The sequence below is a fragment of the Anastrepha obliqua genome, chromosome 5 (genome assembly GCF_027943255.1).
Source record: "Anastrepha obliqua isolate idAnaObli1 chromosome 5, idAnaObli1_1.0, whole genome shotgun sequence".
Lineage (NCBI taxonomy): Eukaryota > Metazoa > Arthropoda > Insecta > Diptera > Tephritidae > Anastrepha > Anastrepha obliqua.
In genome coordinates, this window is record NC_072896.1 from 65,258,602 (window position 1) to 65,280,456 (window position 21,855).

General features: G+C 35.3%; 1 protein-coding gene across 2 annotated transcripts in view; it reads left to right on the forward strand.

Moving 5' to 3' along the window:
• Positions 1–21,855, forward strand: part of LOC129247182 (probable G-protein coupled receptor 158) — a 146,146-nt gene that overhangs the window by 41,282 nt on the left and 83,009 nt on the right. For both annotated transcript variants that reach the window (XM_054886174.1, XM_054886175.1), the window contains one exon: positions 213–258. The gene's annotated coding sequence lies outside the window, so the exon portion shown is untranslated. The remainder of the gene's footprint in view (positions 1–212; positions 259–21,855) is intronic.

The window sequence follows — 21,855 nt, forward strand, 5'->3', positions numbered from 1 at the left end:
TACGAAAATATACAATAAAAATATTGTAATTTTGTATGCCTGAAAAATGGGGAAATGTATCCACTAATGTTTATTACTTTGAATAAAATATTCATATTAATATATTTTTTAATAAAAAAATGTAATTTTATTAAATATTTCTGGTAATGAATTAATAGTGATGAGTGAGAGTTTATTTATTTTATTATTATTGCTTTATCTTGTATTTCTAGGTGTTACTTCCACGTACATGAAAAAGGCTATACAACGTTAAATCAGGTGAGTTTTATATTTTGCAACTTCATCGCCATTAGAAGTAGATAATACTCATAACTACATATTCATACATGTATATTATATATTAGTTAAAAAGTTCTAATTCATAAACCGATAATTATATGTATGTACATAGCGGCATAGCCGACTCATTTTGGAGTCACTTTTGAGATATCAGGACAAAACTGAGTGCATTCGTTTAAAATGTTAAAAATGACCAAAACTTTTTGAAAGTATTAGCGGTATCTAACTGTTCCGCTTTTCTGAATAAATATTTATGTATGTTTGGCCTTAATACCTATCTTGGTCGTTCCTGAAATACCTCTGTTTTAACATTTGAACAAATGTGTTTAATGGGTCCTGGGATCGAATTATCACATCCGCGAAACGATCAATAACCATACGAAAGAAAATTACGTCATACGTCAATCGTATAACCTGAATCGCAGTTAAATAAAACAGATCCTAACTATTATTATTATTATTATTATTTATTAAAATATAATTAAAATCATAGATTAATCTAAGATAAAAGCTCTAGCTACCAGGGCTATCGGCTTAGTCAAGTGATAGTAAATGTAAGTAAATAGAGATTATAAGACTAAATAAGTTGAAATATGTTTGTAGCTTTAAGAAAATTTAACATTTTTATTATATTTGCTTCAGAAGAGATGGAGAGAATGTTGATTAGATCTGCGTTATCCAGTGTTGTGGTGCGTAAGGCGGAGATAGATGGACAATGTAGTAGAATGTGGCGTATGGTTAAGCGGTTCGCGTTGCAAAAGTTACACATTGGCGGTGGACTCTTTATTAAGTGGTATTGGTGTGTTAAAAGAGTATGTCCTGGCCTTAAACGTACAAAGCATCGGTTCATCCAAGTGGTAGTCGAAGTTGGCAGTATGGTACCGGAACCGTGTGGATTTACTTCTTTGTATTCATGCTGGTAGATATACCAATTGGCAACCAGCTGAGACTTTAAAGCTTTGGAGTATATGGTTTTAATTGCTGTTGTACTTTTTATGCTTGCTATTAGTGTTATTTTCAAGAGAAAATAACCTATAGCTCTGGTTCTTGAAGCTCCCAAGGTGTAGTAGTGTTGTGCATTCGGATATTGTTGTTAGTAGAGATTGAGGGATTGTGTTGGAATGAGTTGTGGATTCAGTGTTTGCGGTGTTGTAGGAATTGTAGGGTGTAGTAAGAGGATTTGATTGGTGAACAGAAAATTGATTGGAGTGAGTTGTTGATGCATTAGTTTCATAGTTGTTATTGTTTTGAATATAGTCCATGGTACTGATAGTTGGTGTGGTTGGAGAATGAATTAGAGAGGTAGAGCGGATATTTGTTGTTGAGTGGATGTTGTTTTGATCGTTTGAGTTAACTGAGAGATATTGAGATTGAGATGTCGATGTTGTGATGGCTATTGAAGGAGTATGAATATGATCCAATGAGTGTTGAGAGATTGAATGAGAGCTTGAAAGAGACGTGTTCGTAGATGTGTCGGATTGGTTAGTGGTGTTGAGTGCTTGAGTGGCGACTGCAGTGCTGTTTGAAGAGGTACGATCCATGGAGTTGTGAGCGATATTGTGGTGAGAAACTTGTGTTGAGTTTAAAACTGTCGAGTAAGATTGCATTTGGCTTAGGTTGATGGGGTTTTGTTGTTTGTATAAGCGTCTTGCTTCGGCATAACTGCACTTGTTCTGCGTCTTTATTTTTAATACCTCTTTCTCTTGTAAGTATTTTGGACAGTCTCTAGCAGAGGCGGGGTGAGGCCCAAAACAGTTAGCACACATTGTGCGTTGACATGGCAGTGTGGAATGGGGTGGAAAGTTACAAATTTCACATGTGGTGTTATTATGAATTTCATTTTCGTCCGTATTTGCCAAATTCTTGTCGAAAATTGTACCTTTACAAGTGTTAAGGGCTTCGTGAAGAGTAACAGACACGGGACATAGGCCGCCAAAGTTTTTGCATTTTATAAATTTCTCAGCAACCTTGAGAGATTTTGTTAGAATCAGCAGGCTGCCATCACGTAGTAAGCTTACTGATAAGTATTCGGTACTAATGCCATCAATTGCCTTCTTTTTAGCAAAAACGCTGTATTTTGATAAGGAGTTGGACACATCCGTAGATTTAATGATAATGAATTTTGGATCATTGCAATTATGATTTTGGGTCACGTCTGATAGTAGTGGAAAAGCTGCTTCTTTATTCACCTTTTTACGTTTTGTCTTCGGGGAAATTAGCATACCGTCGGTAAGTATGCTAAATAAATTCCCCGAAGGAATCGTGGGGCTTTTACCCATATAAGGCACTTAGTGATATTCTTTTAAATATTTTACAAACCAGGTAATTTGAATAACAATAAGAATGTAAAAGGATGGAATTATCAAAAAGCACGTGGAAATAGCACAAATGCTCGCGGAGTTTACTCAACTTAGGTAATCACTTGATACGCACAACCGTACGGCAAGAGAGTTAGTCGGTGACTGAGATCGTAACTAATTTTCAATTCACAACAGTTTTGAAGTTCCACAATGCTTTGAATCGAAATTTTTGGTCACAATGACGTGGAACAGTCAAAACTGTTGTTAAATTTAATAAATACAATTAAAATTTAGCATAGTATAACAATGGGTCCAGCTTTGTTTTTATATACGAGTTCTAGTGAAAGTAAGGAAGATGAGAAGATAGTGCGGAGGCAACTAAGAGAGAAAGAGCAATCCTTTGGCATTCCCAAACACAGCGTTAATATGTAAATGGTTAGTTATTCTAGCCCATTTACAAACTTTCCCTTGCAGATTCGTGAAACGACCAAACAATAAGAGACCAAATAAAATATTCCTTACTGAAATTTTCCCGAAATTGAAAACATATGTACACATGCAATCTTGTATAAAGTTTTTAACTATTTTTTAAGTGAAATGGAAAGATAATACTCATGTAAATTCAGTTTTATTTATTCCTATCACATACTTCATTAATTGCCACTTTTTGCATTTATCACATAAATGTTTCGTCAGTCATAAATACTTGAATACTAAAGAATAGAAGTAAATAAAATAGAATCCAAAACAACTTATGAAATGAAAAATTATGAATACTGAATACTTAAAGCTAAAATTCAAAATTGCAGACACTTATTTCCGTAAGTTATTGCGTGGGGCTTCTATTTCAATCTTTGTTGGCCATATACTCCACCATGACACCTTTTTGGATGGGGCTGAGTTTATTAAAATTCGTCCTGTAATAAATGTATTTTGGAAACCATATTTAATTATATATTTTTACAATTTACTTACATATTTGGTTAAGCTCGATAGTTAATGGGCGGCTGTCGGTGTTCTAATGACAGTTCCATCAATGGAGTAAGTTCTGCACTTGTTTACATATGCGATAGTACGAGTGCCCTTTTCAGTAACGAGTGGTACGTTCGCTGATGTGACGATTCGACCTCTGCTCTCGCCATAGCTCTCTACTTATGCTTTCGAGAAGGCTTTTTCGAAACGTCAACGAATAAAGGTTTCACTAACATATAACTACTTAAGGGGTTAGGGGTAGTCAGAATTTTCAAAAAATCGATTTTTTGTTTTTTGCATTTTCTTGAAGTATAATGTTGTGTAAAAATTTGAAGTGAATCCGACAAATACTTTTCAAGTTATTCAACAATTAACAAAGGGCGCTCGGCCGCTCCGGAGCCGATAGCAAAACTTTAAATGCGTTTTTCTCAAAACTATGTTTTTCAAACTGGTGAACACTGTAACTTAAAAACCGCTACGTAGATTTCAATAAAATTTATACAGCTTTTGAAAAACATAAAAAACTTGTGCCTGATCGAAGGATTTTTTTTTCAAAAATTTTGATTTTTTTTTAACAACTAACTGTTGGTTTTTTTTTCTAAAATCTGGAAAAAATTTTCTGAGGCCGCCATTTTGTTCATTTTGAAAAAAAAAAGCTTCGATCCGGCTCGAGATTATCTATCAATAAAAATAATTTTTCTCATCCGATTGGTTTTAGATGAATCTGCAAGGACTTGTGATGTTCACCGCAAGGGACTTCTGGAGAAGCGGGCTTCACACAAACAGCGATAACTTTTGCAATTATTAATTTTTTTTTCGAAATTTTGGTGAAGTCAAGTTAAAACATGATGTTTTTATGCTATGTTTTTATTTTTGTTAAATAAATTAATTAAGTAGCAAAAAAAAATTCGTGAAAATCATCATTTTTTCGGGCCTCTGACTACCCCTAACCCCTTAAAAGGAAATATTGTTCTAGGATCTTAGAAAAATTAAGTTTTTTTTCTTGTTTAAAATAATAACTTTTATAGAAAGAACCAAGCGGTATAAATCTCGACTTTATTGCGTTTCTTCCAAAATAATTTAATTTTATTGGGCGGACAAATTACTTTCACACTGCGCGCTGATAAACAATACTCTGAACTGTCATTTAGCCAACTAAGAGACAGCTGGTGTCCGTGCATCAGCTACGCGAGCGGTCTGAATGGCTTTGACAAAATTTTTTATCAAACCTAATTTATACATACAAACCTACATTATACATATACATACGTATGTAGAGGTGGGGAAAGTTCTCTGGTAGACTAAACTCACAATTTGATACTGTTTGAAAGGTTAAACTTGATGTAGGTCGACCATATATATATATATATATATATATATATATAATTGGCACGTACACCCTTTTTGGGTGTTTGGCCGAGCTCCTCCTCCTATTTGTGGTGTGCGTCTTTATATTGTTCCACAAATGGACGGACCTACAGTTTCAAGCCGACTCCGAACAGCAGATATTTTTATGAGGAGCTTTTTCGTGGCAGAAATACACTCGGAGGTTTGCAATTGCCTGCCGAGGGGCGACCGCTATTAGAAAAATGTTTTTCTTAATTTTGGTGTTTCACCGAGATTCGAACCTACGTTCTCTCGGTGAATTCTGAATGGTAGTCACGCACCAACCCATTCGGCAACGGCGGCCGCATAGTTCGACCATGCGTCTAGTAATATTAGCAGAAAATACAATAAAATTGAAGCAGCTGTTACAGAAATTTGTAGATGACAGAAAAAATTATATGTGTTTGATAATAGGGGTGCGTAGTAAAGTAATAATTAGCATACAGTGTTGCAAACATCTTATCGGCCTGTGATATTAATTCTAATAAGTGCTTTTATTATTTTGAATTTGTATGAATAATAAATATTTTGAATTTTATTGACCAATCCCTGGCATTTTTTGGACAGAATGTATGCATTTGTATATGTCGCCGTAGGAAAATATTTATTTATCTATTGAAATACAGATTTGTAGTTACAATTTTCTTCAAACATAATATTTACACATTACAAGCGTATAAGTTAATATAGAAATTTACATGTAATATTATTTATGAGACTTATTGACAATGGGTCGCTAGTAATATATTGTAAACGCATAGAGACTAATGAAATATAAATCAGAATACAGATGAACCAGAAGAAATTGTATGGTATCAAATTATTGAAATAAATTCATAGCTTAGCTCTAAGGCGAGTTTCAAAGGCCAAAGTAAAAATAACAGAATAAAAAATAAATAACTAACATACAAACGAAAAGGTGCGTAGCTGAGATTATTTCTGCAAAAGAGCATTTGATGCTTACAAAAAAAAAAAAGACAAACAAATTATCCGATTATCCGAATAAAGGGTGGAAGCTGGGGCATAAAAGGTTCAAAATCGGCCATTATGAAGATTTCTATTGATTTGCTCTATTCTGTTGTGTCTTTTTCAGGTCAATAGAATACAGAAGGATATGTGTGTATGTATGTATGTGCTTGTGTATAAGTACCTAAGATGTCGTTTAAATGCCAGCGAAAGAAATGAAGAGAGATAAAAGTAAAACTAGAAATTTCCATATGTATGTGAGTTGATGTGTATGTTGGGATACAGTTAGCTGCCCTACTATGTACCAGTACTAATATGAATGACAGTTCCTTGTTGCCGCTCCCTGTTATTGCCAAGAAGTCAATTTGTGGCAAACGGAAGAACAATCATCATAATCATTAGCGCTGTCAACAACGGCATTGAATTTGTATTTTTATTGACTGCCTTTTATTTTATTTTTCTTGTCTTTTTAATTCCGTTTTTTGTAGTATTTTTATGCGTTTGGTTTCAAAAGGGACAACGGTTTTGTGAAAGAAATGACCGGAAGATGTAATTTTCAAATTGTTGTTGTTGTTGTAGCAGTAACTTTGCCCTGCCAGTGTAGCGTAATCACCGGTCGTCTTCGTCTAGCTCATCTAACGGTAGGCCCAGGAAACTAGCTGTTTCGACGGGTTGGGTCCAGAGGGGCAGGGGTGTTAGATGAGTGGGTTTGATGGGGCATTTGAAAAGGTGGTTAGTGTCGATCAGGGTGCCTTCACATGCTGGACATATGTTTAGTATATCGGGCTCGATTCTGGATAAGTAGGAGTTTAACCTGCTACAGTATCCAGAACGTAATTGTGCCAAGGTTACGCGGTACTCTCGGGAAAGTTGGAGCTCTTCGCCTGCGATTGGTGGTGGTTGGACTCCGATAACGGCATTCGGGGGTCAGGAGCTTAAGAAGGTGGTTAGAGTCTCTCGATGAATGTCGTTTATGGCCTGTCTGTTTTGTCTAGGATCTCGTCCGCGTAGTTGAGGAAATGCCTCTTAATGTGCCTGGGAGGTGGCTCAGGCTCAAGCAGGTGTCTGCATGGGTGAGGCCTGCGGTAACGTCCTAGCAGAAACTGCTTACTGAACAATTTATTATGCTCCTTAACAGGCAGCATAAGGGCCTAATCGTGTAGGTGTTGTATCGGTGGCATCATAAGACATCCTGCCGCGGTCCTTAATGCAGTGTTTTGGCAGGTCTGAAGCTTCATCCACTGCGAATCACTGGTTCCAGGCGAACAGACAGGCGCAGCATAGTTCAGAACCGGTCTGCCTATTGCTTTAAAAGTCGACAGCAACATTCCCTTGTCTTTGCCTCAAGAGCTGCCGGCAAGCGACTTGAGAACCTTGTTGAGATTCTGTACTTTAGTTGCAATAGCGGTTGTATGCGCTGAGAGGGAGAGCAAGCTGGTACTCCCAATGTTCTGGGGTTGTTAACCGTCGGAATTCGTATGTCATGGACTTTCACCTTGAGTTGTAGCTTGACATCCTTTGTCCAGGTAGTAAAAGGGGTCGCCGTGGATTTAGTGGGGGAGAGTTGTAAGTTCCTCGCAATGAAGAAGCGAGAAAGGCAGGCGAGGTAGTCATTTACGTTGGAGCATAGGCCATCAATGTCATTGCCCGACGCCATTATCGAGACCAAGGAGACTCCCTCTGGTGGCTGGGGGAGTTTCGAAATATAGTAATTGAAAAGCAAGGGTGAAAGGACACCACCCTGCGGTACTCCTTGCTTTATTTTCCTCTGTTTAGATGTTTGGTCTCGAAATATCACCGACGAATGACGCGCACTCAGGTAGTTCGCGGTCCACCTCTTCAGCCCTGGCGGGAGTGTCGACTGTAAAATGTCATCTAGTAGCGTGGCGTGGCTGACTGTATCGAAAGCCTTTTTTAGATCCAACGCTACTAGGACAGTCCTCTCGCAGGGGCGAGTGGTTTAGTTCGCGGTTCACCTGGGTGTTAATGACGGTGAGTGCCGTGATGGTGCTATGCACTCTTCGGAAACCATCCAATTCATCATTAGCGCTGTCAACAACGGCATTGAATTTGCATTTTTATTGGCTGCCTTTTATTTTATTTTTCTTGTCTAAAGAAGAAAAAAAAGTTTTAATTCCGTTTTTTTGTAGTATTTTTATGTTATTGGTTTCAAAAGGGACAACGGTTTTGTGAAAGAAATGACCGGAAGATGTAATATTCAAATTCGTCGGTCAGAAAAAGAGCTATTTTTATATTCTTTGCTTGGCGTAGTTTTTTCGCCAATGAGTATTTTTCCCGTCTTCGCACAATGAACTATATATGTAAGTAGATATGCACTCGTGTAAAGGTTTAGTCTGTTTACAACAACAAACATTAATTAAAATATGTCAATGTGTGAATTTGATTTCGAAGTGAAGAGCTGTTTAAAAATATTCCGCCTGCTTGTTTTGCCGAGGCGGTGGCTTGCTACATATTTGAATCCCTCAATAAGTTCAAATAAATGAATCGGTAGTTATTTGTCTAATTTACATGTAGTCGAGTGTGCATACTGCCAGTGCATGATAAAAAAAATGTTAATAGAAGAAGGCTCTTCATAGATACTGAATGGCTTTTGGGTGCATTAAGTCAGCCACTACAAAATGGAGGAGAAGTTGCTATTTATTACCTATCAAGAATGTATGCATTTTACTCATATAGTGATTTTTTAAATGTCGCATACAAAAAGTTGAAGTAAATTTACGATTACAAATTATCTAAAAAAAATTTTAAATGAGTAGAGAACATTTTTAAAATAAAAGTCGTTTTAGGTGTCCTACGAATTTCATGGAGGGCTACAGGCCGGTCTAAAAGTAAGAAAGCAAAAAAGAAAGAATTTGGAGTTTTATATGGAATTACATTTTTATTTGAAATAATGTTCCCCAACTTTAAGACATCTATTCCAAAAATTCTACAATACTTTCATATCTTCTTTTTATTGAATTGCTTGCGAATGTGTCATTAATTTCCCGAACATCTTTACCATATGTAATTTCTCATATAAAATTTGAGACAGTCGTGCATCTGAGCGCCTTTGGTACTAGCAACTGAACGCTTAGTCAGACTTGGATCTTCACAAATAATATACATATACAAATGTGTATACACTTGTTCAATGATTTCTGGTCTTGTTCATCGATGCATAGTTGGAAATAAAAAAGCAGATTCCTTGAACACTTGCACAACTTTTTGTATCCATTTCTGTTGCTATAAACCTTTCAAAACAAGCTATTTTACGAGTATCACTACTTAATAATTGATTCTTGTAAATTTCAAATGACTTGTACACAAGGAATGAATTGATATCTAAAAATATATTTTTTTGTGTGTTTGAATCATAGATTCAATTGTAAAATGGCGTAGAAATTTTCACATCTACTGCTTAATAGGAGTAGCTTTCCATATTTTTCAGACAACTTCTATAATACTAGGGTGTTTAATAAGTTTTGCGGTTCGATAAGAGAGGGCATTGCTCTAGTCCAATTTTTTTTGTTATCTTGGTACACTCTTCATATGCACGTAAGTGAAGTTTCATTTTAATTTCTCAATTCATTCTTTGTTTACAAGCCATTTATAGTAACACTAATCGAGAAGGTTTTCGTTTTCTATATGCTAATTATTACTTTACTACGCACCCCCAATATCAAATAGATGTAATTCGTGTTGCACCCACAGATTTTTATGACAGCTACTTATGATTTTACTTCATTTTCTGCTAATATGACTAATCGTATGGTTAAATTGCATAAGGATTTCATTTAAATTAGTGTAAAATTGTGAAGTTTTGTACACCAATTTGTAGTGGATGGCAATGGTTCAGGTTTTATGGTTTTGAAAAAAAAGTTTCCTAAGTTTAGTGATGATAAAATAAAGGGAGGAATTTTCTCGGACGAAGAAAACATATTCGAAGGCAATTTAAGTGCGTTATGCTTGAAAAAATCATAAAAATTACGCGGAAAATGTAGAAGTAACTACAAAGATCTCATAGAAGAACTACTTTCGATATTTCATTCATTGGATTGTAATATATCACTCAAACTTTACTTTGTCAACACGTCTTTTCCACCTTAGGGAGTCAAAATAAAGTAAAAATACCAATAAGTGAAAAGTACATGTGACAAATTTAAACTGCTTTTGATGAGTGTGTATTATTCTATGTAATGTGTTGTTTATCATTATCCATAGTATTAGGCTTGTGACAAAACTTATTTCATAAACTTTCCGGGCGTTATACATGCGAATGCAAGTGCCAGAACTGAACTTGATCCTTTATTACTGATTTTTCATATATTTGTCGTTAGGTGCTTGGGAACTCCCAATATTATAGCTTCTACAGCCCATTGACTAGAGAGCGGTCCGCGCGCTCCTGTACCTCAAACTTTAAACTCATTTATCTCGAAACGACTTTTTTCGGCCTGGTGTTGTCAAAAAAAAAAAACTATTCCAGCGAATCGTCTGAAGTTTTAATACGTTGTTCACAACACCGATGGCTGTCGTCCGTACTAGAATCATATTATTATTTCAATTATTTCGCATTTTTTTGTGAAAGAAAAGCTAGATTTTTGGGTGTCAAATTCAAAACCGCGCCATTTTGTCAAATTTTGGTTTTTTATTCTAGTAGCGGGACTTAGCTACAGTCATAATGAGTATAGTTTTTTTTGGTTTTTGTGTTTCAGCTAAATAGAAGAGCCAAAATGGGCAACAACGTCCAGATCCAATTTTTCGGGAGGGTCAACTTCAGCGCCATTTTTTAAATTATTAAAATTAAAGAAAAAAAAATTCCATTTTTTTGTGTAAAAAAAGTTAAATAAAAAGCCTAAAAAAATTAAGTATCGTTTTCATTTTTTTTTTGGAAAAATATTTCTGAAAATACCCTAAATTTTCGAGCTCTGGACCACCGGGACCCCTTAAGTAGTTTTTAGTTATTTTAATAACGGCACTCTATATTTAAATTTTGCCTGTCAGATTTCTATTAGACAAACTATATTTATTTAAAACACCATTAAGGGGGAGGTAGGGTTTAGCGCTAAAAAAAAAACACTTTTTTTGTGAATTTTTTACAGAAATATGGCTTAAGATACTTTAATAAAATCAGTTGCATGTTATTGTACATCTTTTCAATAAGTTTTTAAAAAATATTAATAATAAAATATTGACAAATAAGCCCATGACAGAGTTTTTTTGGAGATATGTTTTTCGAGAGGTGCTCTGCGGTGCCAATCGGCATTCGTCGTAGAATCATCTGAAACTAAAAAAGTCGAATTTTTCAGTTAAAGTATGACGTAATGCTCCCCCCTACATTAATAAAATTTTTTTTTTTTTCATTTTTGTAGTTTTGGTGGCAAAAAAACGTAAAACGAGCATTTTTGGCGAAAAATTTCGCCATATTTGTAAGTGAAAAACAACCTTAAAAAACAAAAAATAAAAAAAAAAAACAGTGTAGGGGGGAGGTATTTTTGATTTAGAAAACGTGTGCCAAATTTCAAAAGAATCGGTTGAATAGTTTCGGAGTTGTGATTGGCACCGACTTTTAAGAAGTCGTTTCGGGAAAAACGCGTTTGAAAAAATGACTCTGAAAAATTATCTATGCTCCGCATTCGAGGTAGAGTGCCTACAAAGGCTATAACTTTGAGAGTTCTGCTCCGATCCACTTAAAATTTTGACACAACATTCTTGAAATGATTTACTATAAGATGAGTGAAGAAAAAAAATTTCGATTTTGTGACCCTACCCCCCCCTTAAGTCAATACCACACTTTGGACGGACATGTGGTATGAGTAACATAAATTCAAATCAAAACCTCATTTACTGTGTATGCATGCAAGTATATATTTAGGCGCACTTATAAATGACAAATTCGTGTTATATCGTGGCATTTTTCATTACACATAAAAACACATACTTTTACATAAATATATACATACATGCATAAAATAAAAGTATCTGCATATGCCTAGTAAGCAGCCGAGAATGTTTCGTGAACATGTCAACCGGCGAGAAATTTGAATTATGTCGCGCTCGACATAGAAGCATCAAGTTATACGCGGCGTATACGTAACAATAAAAGGTTTATTTTATTTTATTCGTTTTGTGTGCAATTTTTGCCTTTCATGTGCTTTAATATGGTGCATGCAATGCCATTTAGATTTTTTGCAGAGATTGAATTTGGTTGCACAAGCCGAGTAAATATCTAAAAAATTGCTGTCATAAAGTATTTATGCATGTGTGCAACAATAAACTTTTAAATTGACTATTATATAATTTATATCATTGTCACAATGTCGTTGGAGAATCAAAAGTTTGTTGGTTGGCTGTGCAGTTAACTGTTGTCCGTTTGTAACGTTGATTCAACCTCGTTGCTGAAAAATGGAATTTGTGCTACCAAAATTAATGTTGCGCGAATATGAAAGGAAATGCATACAAATTATACTATACTGTAACGTGTTTTTAGTGCTGACACATTTTTTAATTTTTTATTTTACATATCTGACATAGAAAAGTGTCGATTTATGTCACTTCGATTTCTTTCACAATTAAGGCAAATTAAATTGTCAAAAGCGAATGTTTTTCTCATACCCGCGCGTTGTCTGCCTGTCTATTTAGTTGTGCACTGACTTACATATAATTTATGCTTGTTGGTGGTGGTAGCAAATATTAATTAGGGTAAGGGCTCATTTTTTGTATGCCGCCGTTGTTTGCTTTCATGTAAGGCCTGCTGGTTGCATTCATTTCAATGCCTTCATTGCTGTTTTTGTTGCTACAGTAGCGATGGTGATTGCTCTTACAGTTGTTGCACAAACACACAATTACATGCAGCGAATTTTTTCGCTACCTCGCAAAACAACAAAAAACGGTTGCGTGCTTGCGCCCTTAAAAGAGCAAAAAAGTGCGAAAAATAAGAAAAAACTCGTAAAGCAACCAGCACAAGGACAAGCTAAATGTGCGGGCGCTCTCATAGTTTTCCAATTGTTATATGTATGAGTACTTTGTGTACTAATTCTAGGCCCCTTTCGTATTGCTGACACATAGAGGGAGTGCTCTGCGTTGTAGTGCAGTCTAAGTTATACTTTTGTGTTTTTGGCTCATGGGTATTTGTATGTGATATGTGCGCATGTTCTACATTCACAAATTTTGTTTGTCCTTCTTACAAATTTTATGTCCTTTTCACGTTGCGCTTTTCAACTTAATTTTTGTATTTGCCGTGCGCATAAGAAGTAAAAACAAAAAAAAAATACCTGTATAAAGACATGTGGTACGGATGTATGTGCATTAGTGATGCTCATATTTTTGAGTTTAAAAAATTGTAAGCCCTCATAGACCCGTCGATCGTTGTGCGTTGGCTTTCGTTAAAGGATAAGGTGCTCCAGCTACGCAGATGTCAGTGGAAAAATCTTTAGCTAATGGCGTTTTAGCTTCAACAATGTGTAGCAAATTGAAGAATGAAGCTCTCCTCTTTATTATTATTAAAAGGCTTTTATAAAGGTTTTTTTCGAAAATTCTGATGGCACTTTTGTTCCCAACCATGAAATAATTATTATTCTGGGTCCCTTTTCAGATGATTTGAAAAATGAATTTCTCTAATGCATATAGGTAATTGCAATAAGTATACCTTTTCTTTTTTGACTTCAGTTAAGTTAAATACTACATACTTTGTAGAAAAAATACTGATGTAATATATCTTGAATTTTCACTAAATGTACTTCAAACTTAACTATTGCTTTGAATTATTCAAAAAAAAAAAAAAACAGTTAACGGCATATTAATTTTGACATTATAAAGAATAAAAAAGTAAAAAATACAATTCGCATAGAAACGCCTCTAATGTATGTTTAAGTGTGGAGCTTTAATTCGGAGGGAAAATTCGTTCTGCTTGGGTGGAGTAGATAATACTTATCTTAATTTCATTTGGTTAGAACATAAAATGTGCTTCAATATTTATGGCTACACAGCCCTTAGGTTTCGGGTGCTGTTAAGAATAATCTCATTATAGCTTGCATGGGCACACTATGGCGAGAAATTATTGCACAAGCCTGTTGAGAATTGCAGGATGCGTATAAGCTTAGTTCACTTAAGCAACAGTAAAAGCTTTCACGTTAAAATATATTTTTGCAGACGTCCGAAAACTAAGCGAAACTTAATTTTAATCAAAATAAAGATCTAATAAATTTTAGCAAGGAGATAATATTTCGCTATTTGTATTTATTTATTTGTATTTTGTCTATGAACCCAAGTTTCTTACAAGCTAATGTGGTATATTACATATTACAATGTGGTATATTGAAATCAAGTTTTTCCAAAATAAATGACCAGTCAATACTACCATTGATGATGATAAAAACAAATGAAAGCGAGAAGACTAAGCTTTTTACTTCCATTGACTTTAATTGATTGAACAAAGCTCAATGCACATAGAGCGTATTTAAGAAACATTTCTTGGACCCGTTCAAATCTGTTTATGTGGTTTTTGCAACAAATTTGTATTCAAATTTTGCAACAAAGAGTGAAAAATATTGAACTAACACAGCATAGTTCCAGGGCGTGAATGTCAGTTTGAAACTCTAGTGCGTCACCTGGTTTCGAAATGTTGGCAAATGCTTTTAAATCGTCGGCATAAATAAAATTTCGCGAAATGAAAGCAGCTTCTGTCATTTATAAACATAGCAAATAATAGTGGTCCCAGCATACACTTTTGGGGAGCGCAAGAAGATTGCGTAGAAAGTTTCGGGTAGAAATACTGTCAAAAGACCATACAAGACAGCTTCAGAATGAGTAGATAAGGAGAAACTTTATCAAAAGCTTTAGGAAAAACACAAATTGTAGTATTCACTAAAGACAGCAAGATTCAAAACTGTAGATCGATTAGAAACGGAGCTAAAAAAAATACTTTTAATAAAACACTTAGCAACATTAAATTCAAACAAAAGACCAAACATTTTCCATTCTTAGTTGACATTTTTTTTAATTATTTTAATGTATATGTGTACCTTTATTATTATTTTATTGAAGTGATTCCCTGAACGTAATATTTTTAGTTTTGTTATCGGTAGCGTAAATGTATAAATCGGTTGAATTACTCGGGAACAACCAACGTATAATTCGCCATGGTAAAAACAGTCAGTCAAAAAACATTTTTCTAATAGCGGTCGCCCCTCGGCAGGCAATGGCAAACCTCCGAGTGTATTTCTGCCATGAAAAAGCTCCTCATAAAAATATCTGCCGTTCGGAGTCGGCTTGAAACTGTAGGTCCCTCCATTTGTGGAACAACATCAAGACGCACACCACAAATAGGAGGAGGAGCTCGGCCAAACACCTAACAGAAGTGTACACGCCAATTATTATTATTATTATTAGAAACAGTCAGGCGCATATAAATGCCTGCTTTTTAATAGTCTGCTTTGGGCCTTATTAAATGTTATTATAAGCCAATCCTCTGAGTGTGCTTCCGCAATGAAAAAGCTCCTCATAAAAAAAATATCTGCCGTTCGGAGTCGGCTTGAAACTGTAGGTCCCTCCATTTGTGTCACAAATAGGAGTAGGAGGGTGTAATTTTTGGTGTTGGTCGCCAATTTATATACATATATACAAATAAACCATAAATAAATATAAACCATATATATGTAAGCCGCAAACTCATTGAAGATTGAAGTCGTTTGAATTTGAATAGGTAATTTGTTGGTATTAAGAAATTAAAGATATTAAAATAAACTCTCATTTGGCGAACCAATCAAAAAAGTTGCTTCAATCAATTCTCAAACGTGTTTTACTGCACAACCTAGGATTTTCAATTTTCTTAAAAATATGATCAGAAATGCAATGTTTAACATGATTTGGTCCAAGTTTCAGGACTCCAAACTTGCAAGGGTTGAAGGGAATGAGAAAAGCTCATTAAGTAAATAAAATTATTTGTGTATGGCGTTTCCATGCTATTTCTAGGGCGACAACTGTAAACAACAGTACAGTTGAATTTAGTACGGGCGACGTGGGTATCACGCAAATTAAGACTGAAAAGTATGGAAAGTGGTTTTGAAAAAGTAGATGTACATTAGGGTGGATCGAAAGTTGTATGGAGAATATTTTTGACGTGATAACGTCTTATAATTCGATTTAGCCGGTTGCCCGCACGAAAAAATGTGTCGTTATCTTGCTCAATCGTCGTTATCTTGCTCATTCGTCGTTACCTTGCTTGAACTGCAAGCGAGAGCTCGAAACGAACGACAAAGAGCACAATTGGCCCCCGCATTCGGCAACGTTCGCCATCTGGCTCTCTTCTACTTGAGTGAGCATATATATTAGGGCGGGTCGATTTAAAAATCGCTCATTGCTCTGTGAAAATCGTATTCTAGGGATCAAAATAAGAAACTTTGCCGAAGGAACCATACCTCTAAAACGAATTCTGATGTCCCCCAATTTGGGTCGAACTTTTAGTGTCTTTTGTGGGGAGGCCGAAGAATCGATCCGGCCTAGTATATATGTATGTATATGCGCATATATATACAAATTCACATATTTGTATTTGCATATGCCTTCTTATTGATTGTTATTAATTTCATTTACTCGAAGAATTTAAATTAAAGCCAAGTGTATCATCATCATCCTTACCGAATTTATAATTAGTGACGACTAGTTGTTAACAATAACTGTTGTTTTAATGTTTTTATTATTAATTTATTATTTTATATGAAGGAAAAAATGTATGGTAATATTTACCACATACCTTATAAGATATTTTGTATACTAATATATGTATATAAACATGCATACATACATATACTTTGGTGCAATTTTCATTGACTAATATATGTACATATGTACGCGTCAATTATATATATATATAATATAATATACATATGTCCTATGCCAATACATATAAACATGCATATATACAATTTCGCGCAATTTGCAAACAAAAAGAACAAATCTATATGTAAAGATGCATACAAATCATATGGGCATATCAAATGTACGAATCTATTCTGTACACAAGCAAATGTAAGCTAATGCTTGAACTGCAAGCGAGAGCTCGGAACGAACGACAAAGATGCACAATCGGCCTCCGCGTAGGCAACGTTCGACATCTGGCTCTTTCCTACTTGAGTGAGCATATATATGGATGTATATGCGCATTTGTATATAAATTCACATATGTACTTGTATTTGCATATGCCTTCTTCCTGTGTACATGGTAATGAACCATTTCTCTGTTGAGAATAGGTCGATGATAGGTAAAGTAGGAAATTAAAGGGGGTGTTTCGAGTGTAATGTGTCTTGAAAAAAGCTAATCGATGATGTTGCCTCTTAGTGTTGTTTACTTATTACCGTCTGATGCACAAACGAAATTGAACATATCTTTCATGAATTTGATAAATGTTTCGTCATTTTGCACGTTTGTGTAAATGTAACTTGATCAATTCCATTGCGATTCCATTTACCTCCTTCTCTATATCCATACAAAATATCTATCAAACAAATAAAATTAAAATTTTGTTTTGAAAATTGCAACCATTACATCAGTATTTTCTTATGACGTTGTCACGTTAAACTATCGCCAGTAAACCGACTTTACAGACAACCTCTTTTTTTGAAATTTTTATTTCGGCTTATGCGGGAAAGTTGCCTCATATAAAGGCGATCAAATGTTTATATGGAGTCATGTCAAAATTTTGAGCGCGAATACTGCCACACATCCTTCCAAATTCTTTCAAATGAGTAAAATTCTGACATAGTTGCAAAGAACTTCGATTGTGTTCATATTACAAAAAAATGGTGTACCAACCTTGTTAAGCTATTTATGTGTGAAAAACTCTGCAAACAAAATTTTTGTCTATTTTCAATATTCAGCGAAATATATTGAAAAATATTAAAATTTATATATCGAGCCGTTGATTACGCAAATTTCATAAAAATAGCTTGGTGTCAACTTTAAACTTTTTTACATTCTTTTAAATGCAAATCAAACACACTTTTTTTGAATATCGAATTATTGAAAGTTTTGTTAAGCTTTTATTACTAACTTTTAATTATTATCACATAACAAAGTATCTTCACGCTAATTAAAGAATAATATCTTAGATCTCCAATTAGATAAGTCCAAGATAAATTATTATTAGTTACATTGAATATGGAAAGAAGCAGGAAAATGTCATTACTAAAAGTTGTGTGTCGTTACTAAGTCGTTAAACCGCTATCTCTTTGGTAAATCTCCACTAACCGTGCTTAATACAAAGTCTTATTTCCGTCTCCGCTACTATTTTTTGCTGCAACTAAAGGGTTTTCCAATAACAGGTGTTACATGGATTGCGCTACCAAGAGATTATTAACGATTTTTTATGACCGGAATTGGATGTTATTGATCTGGACAACGTTTATTTTCAACAAGACGAATCTTTACGGGAAAAATTTCCGGACCGTATTATCTCTCGAAAAGGTGATCACAATTCGCCACCGAGATCTTGTGATTTAACACCTTGTGACTTTTTTCGTTTGGGGCCACGTGAAAAAGAACGTCTATGCCCACAGCCCAGGGTCGATGGAATTCGTGAGGCTATCGAGGTCATAGGCCAGCCACTTTGCAATTCGGTTATGGAAAATTTCATGAAAAGGATATTGTCTTGTAAGCGTGGCCGTGGTGGTCATTTGACTGATGTTATTTTCCACTATTAACGGCAAACCTTCCTCTTTATAATGCAATAAATATCCGATCATTTATATAAAAAAATATAATTTTTCTTTGAATATCAAAATAACACCTCTTATTAAAAACCCCTATACTACTAGTGCACTTGCCAAGTGTTTGATCAAAACAGTAAAATAAAATAAAAAAGTGGAGGCGCGCGCTGAGCAGTGGACAGCAACCAGCAGTCAACTGTCAGAAGACAGAAGATAGCGGATATCGGACAGGTGACAGCTGTCAGCAGCAACGGTCGTGCAACCATCCAACCTTACATACAATGCACCTTGCGCGCAACATGCCAAAGGTGCAATGTGTCACCTTTAATCGAGTAATAAACGGGTTGATGCCAAAGCAGCAGGAGACCGAAAGCAATAGAAGCTGCTTCCAGTGTCGTTAATACACCTGTAGTGGTGAACGTGACCACAACCCATGCAGCAACTACCCACAAATGTACCGGTACTTTGAAATATTGCCAACACAATTGCATTTGCTTTGAGTAGTGTGCTTTAAGGCGCAGTGGAGGAAAATTTGATACCCAGCAAAATGTGTTAAGTTTCTCAGTTAAATAAATGTGGAAGGGATTATAAGAGAGGATGAAATAGTTGTTGGGTCAAAATTCAAAAGGTCGCTGATAAAAACATTAAGTGGGAAATCGATTCTACGAGTAAAAACAGGAATGCTTATTATTTAGAATAGATAACTCCATTTTTCGTATATAACAAGCTCCTTGATTAGATATTTCTTGCTTTGATATGCTGAAAATTCCAAAGCCATTTTAAAAAAGTATCTTTTATTTTTGTCTGAGAGTATGTTAGATTTGACCGGGTTCCTCCTCCAATTCGTGGTACGAGCCTTAATGCAAAGCTACAGTTTTGACAAACTAATCCAATCAACATTTGATGTTTCGATTCTACACACCTTCAGTTTCGATGCTCAAGATCGTTGTCAAGGTAATAATACTTTATGGTAAATTTTATTCATCAGAACTGCATGTAAATTGATCATAACTGGATACTTCAAGAATTTTCGTTTCAAAATGCTCAGGAATTTGAGGTCTTCTGCACGTAAGCGCCCTGAAATCGTATCTTGGAATACACTAAAACTGCTTCAGCTTCATGCAACGCTAAGTTCACTTTTGTCACAAACAAATCAATGGTTTTCATATCTTACTTTGCAAAGGTATTATTTTTTTTTTTTTTGGCCTCGCCAGAAAGGTCGTTAACGTTTTTAACTTCGGTATTTTGAATCTTTAGGGTATTTCGTTTTTCATATGCAGAACTCATTTTGTAAAAGCCGGGTAAACTTTCTGAATTTCTCACGAAACGACAAATTGCCCACGATACACCTATTTAGCAGCACTTAATTTTTTTTTATAACGGAACACTATGTTTGGTATTCATTGTTATACAAAAAACAAGAAAAAACAAAAATACAAAATTAATGTTCTGTTAATTTCATGAATAAAATGCAATAAGCTTAATTTATGGATGCGCATAATTTATATTATGCTAAGATGAGTACTCTTTGTAACTAGATGCCACTATAGTTCGGAGGCCATCTGTAGTTAGCAAACCTCAATTGTAAACAGAAATCAACTCAAATTTGACAACAGCCTTTACTGCAGGCAAACTTTCGATATATACATATAGGGATAAGTCTATTTCACTTCTTCAATAATGAAAAATACGTAAGAGAATTAAACCACAGGCTGCTTTGGAAAATTATGATTAAAAAATCATTACCACAAGAGTATTTGCAAAACCACTTTAAATATCTGTTTAAATTCTAAATAATAAAATTCCTTTTCTGCACACTTACTCTCCAGTCTCAGCTGGTTCATTAAATGCACAGCTAACAATATATTCTCAAACTTTGATCTTCTTTTCCAGCAATTTATTTCTCTATTCTTCCTCTTATAATCGCACATAAGTTCCTCTTATAATCGCACATAAATTCGACGGACCCATCTGGCAACCCTGTATCTTTTGACAGAGACGTCAGATCGCTTAATGACATACCGCGTTGGAAGCGTCAGTCCAAGCAGATTTTTACCCTTGAACAGTACACGCCACGCGAGCGCTCCCAAATTGTTAAAATTTAGATTCAACAAAAGAAGTCAATTGTGAAAACTCAACGTGCATATAAAAAATTAAATAATGTGAAAAGTGCGCCTTCTCAGAGCACCATTAAACGTTTGTACGAAAGGTTTTCGACTGGTGATGCTCTTTCTAATCCAAAGAGGCCAAATCAAAACCGACCAAGGCGTCGCCAAGGACATCCCAAAATCACCGTTCTCAGCAGTTGGGCATTGCTCGGACCACTTTACAACGAATTATCCGCATTGATTTGCATTTATTCCCGTATAAGATTCAATTGACGCAAATATTGTTGCCTGCGGACAAGCCTCGTCAATTGGATTGGGCACAAAGAGTCATCGAAATCCGTCGGGTCCGACGAATATATGCGCAACCCTGTATGTGCACTTATCCTTCTACTTCCGCTATAAACCTACTGATATAATTCAATTACAATTTCATGCCAAACAATTTTGTTCTCGTTCACCAAACAAATTTCTGTCTAGAAAACATGTGTATGTATGTATGTATATGTATGTTGTTCAATTCTAATCCATTTTTTCGCTGTGCTAGTAAACCATATAAAAGTCTGCTTTTAGCTATTTTCATATGTGATTTGGATTGCAGCCAAGTTGCTAGCGGCTTATACTACACATACGGGAGTACGAATTTACATACATTTGCAATACACGTGTAGATAGTTTAGTTACCTTAGAAAAACTAAAAATATAAGGTTGTCAAAAAAGTCTTACGGTATTTTTATTGAATTTTCAATTGTTCATAAAATTGGCTATAATAATGCGATTTAAGTCAAATATGCGCCGTTTTGTTCGATGACGAGTTCCCAACGAGATGCCAACTTCATAATGCCCCTCTCATAGAAGCTCGCTTCCCTATTGTCAAAAAACTCGGAGAGCCAATTTTCACAGGACTCTCTTGTGGACAACTTCCGACTACCAAGCTCGTTCGCCATGGACAGAAATAGGTGGTAATCACTTGGTGCGAGATCCGGACTATACAGTGGATGCAAAAGAGCCTCCCATCCGAGCTCCCGGAGTTTCTGGCGCGTCACCAAAGATGTGTGTGGCCTGGCGTTGTCCTGATGGAAGACAATTCGGCCTCTGTTGATCAAAGATGGCCTCTTCTTCATGAGTGCTGCATTTAAGCGGTC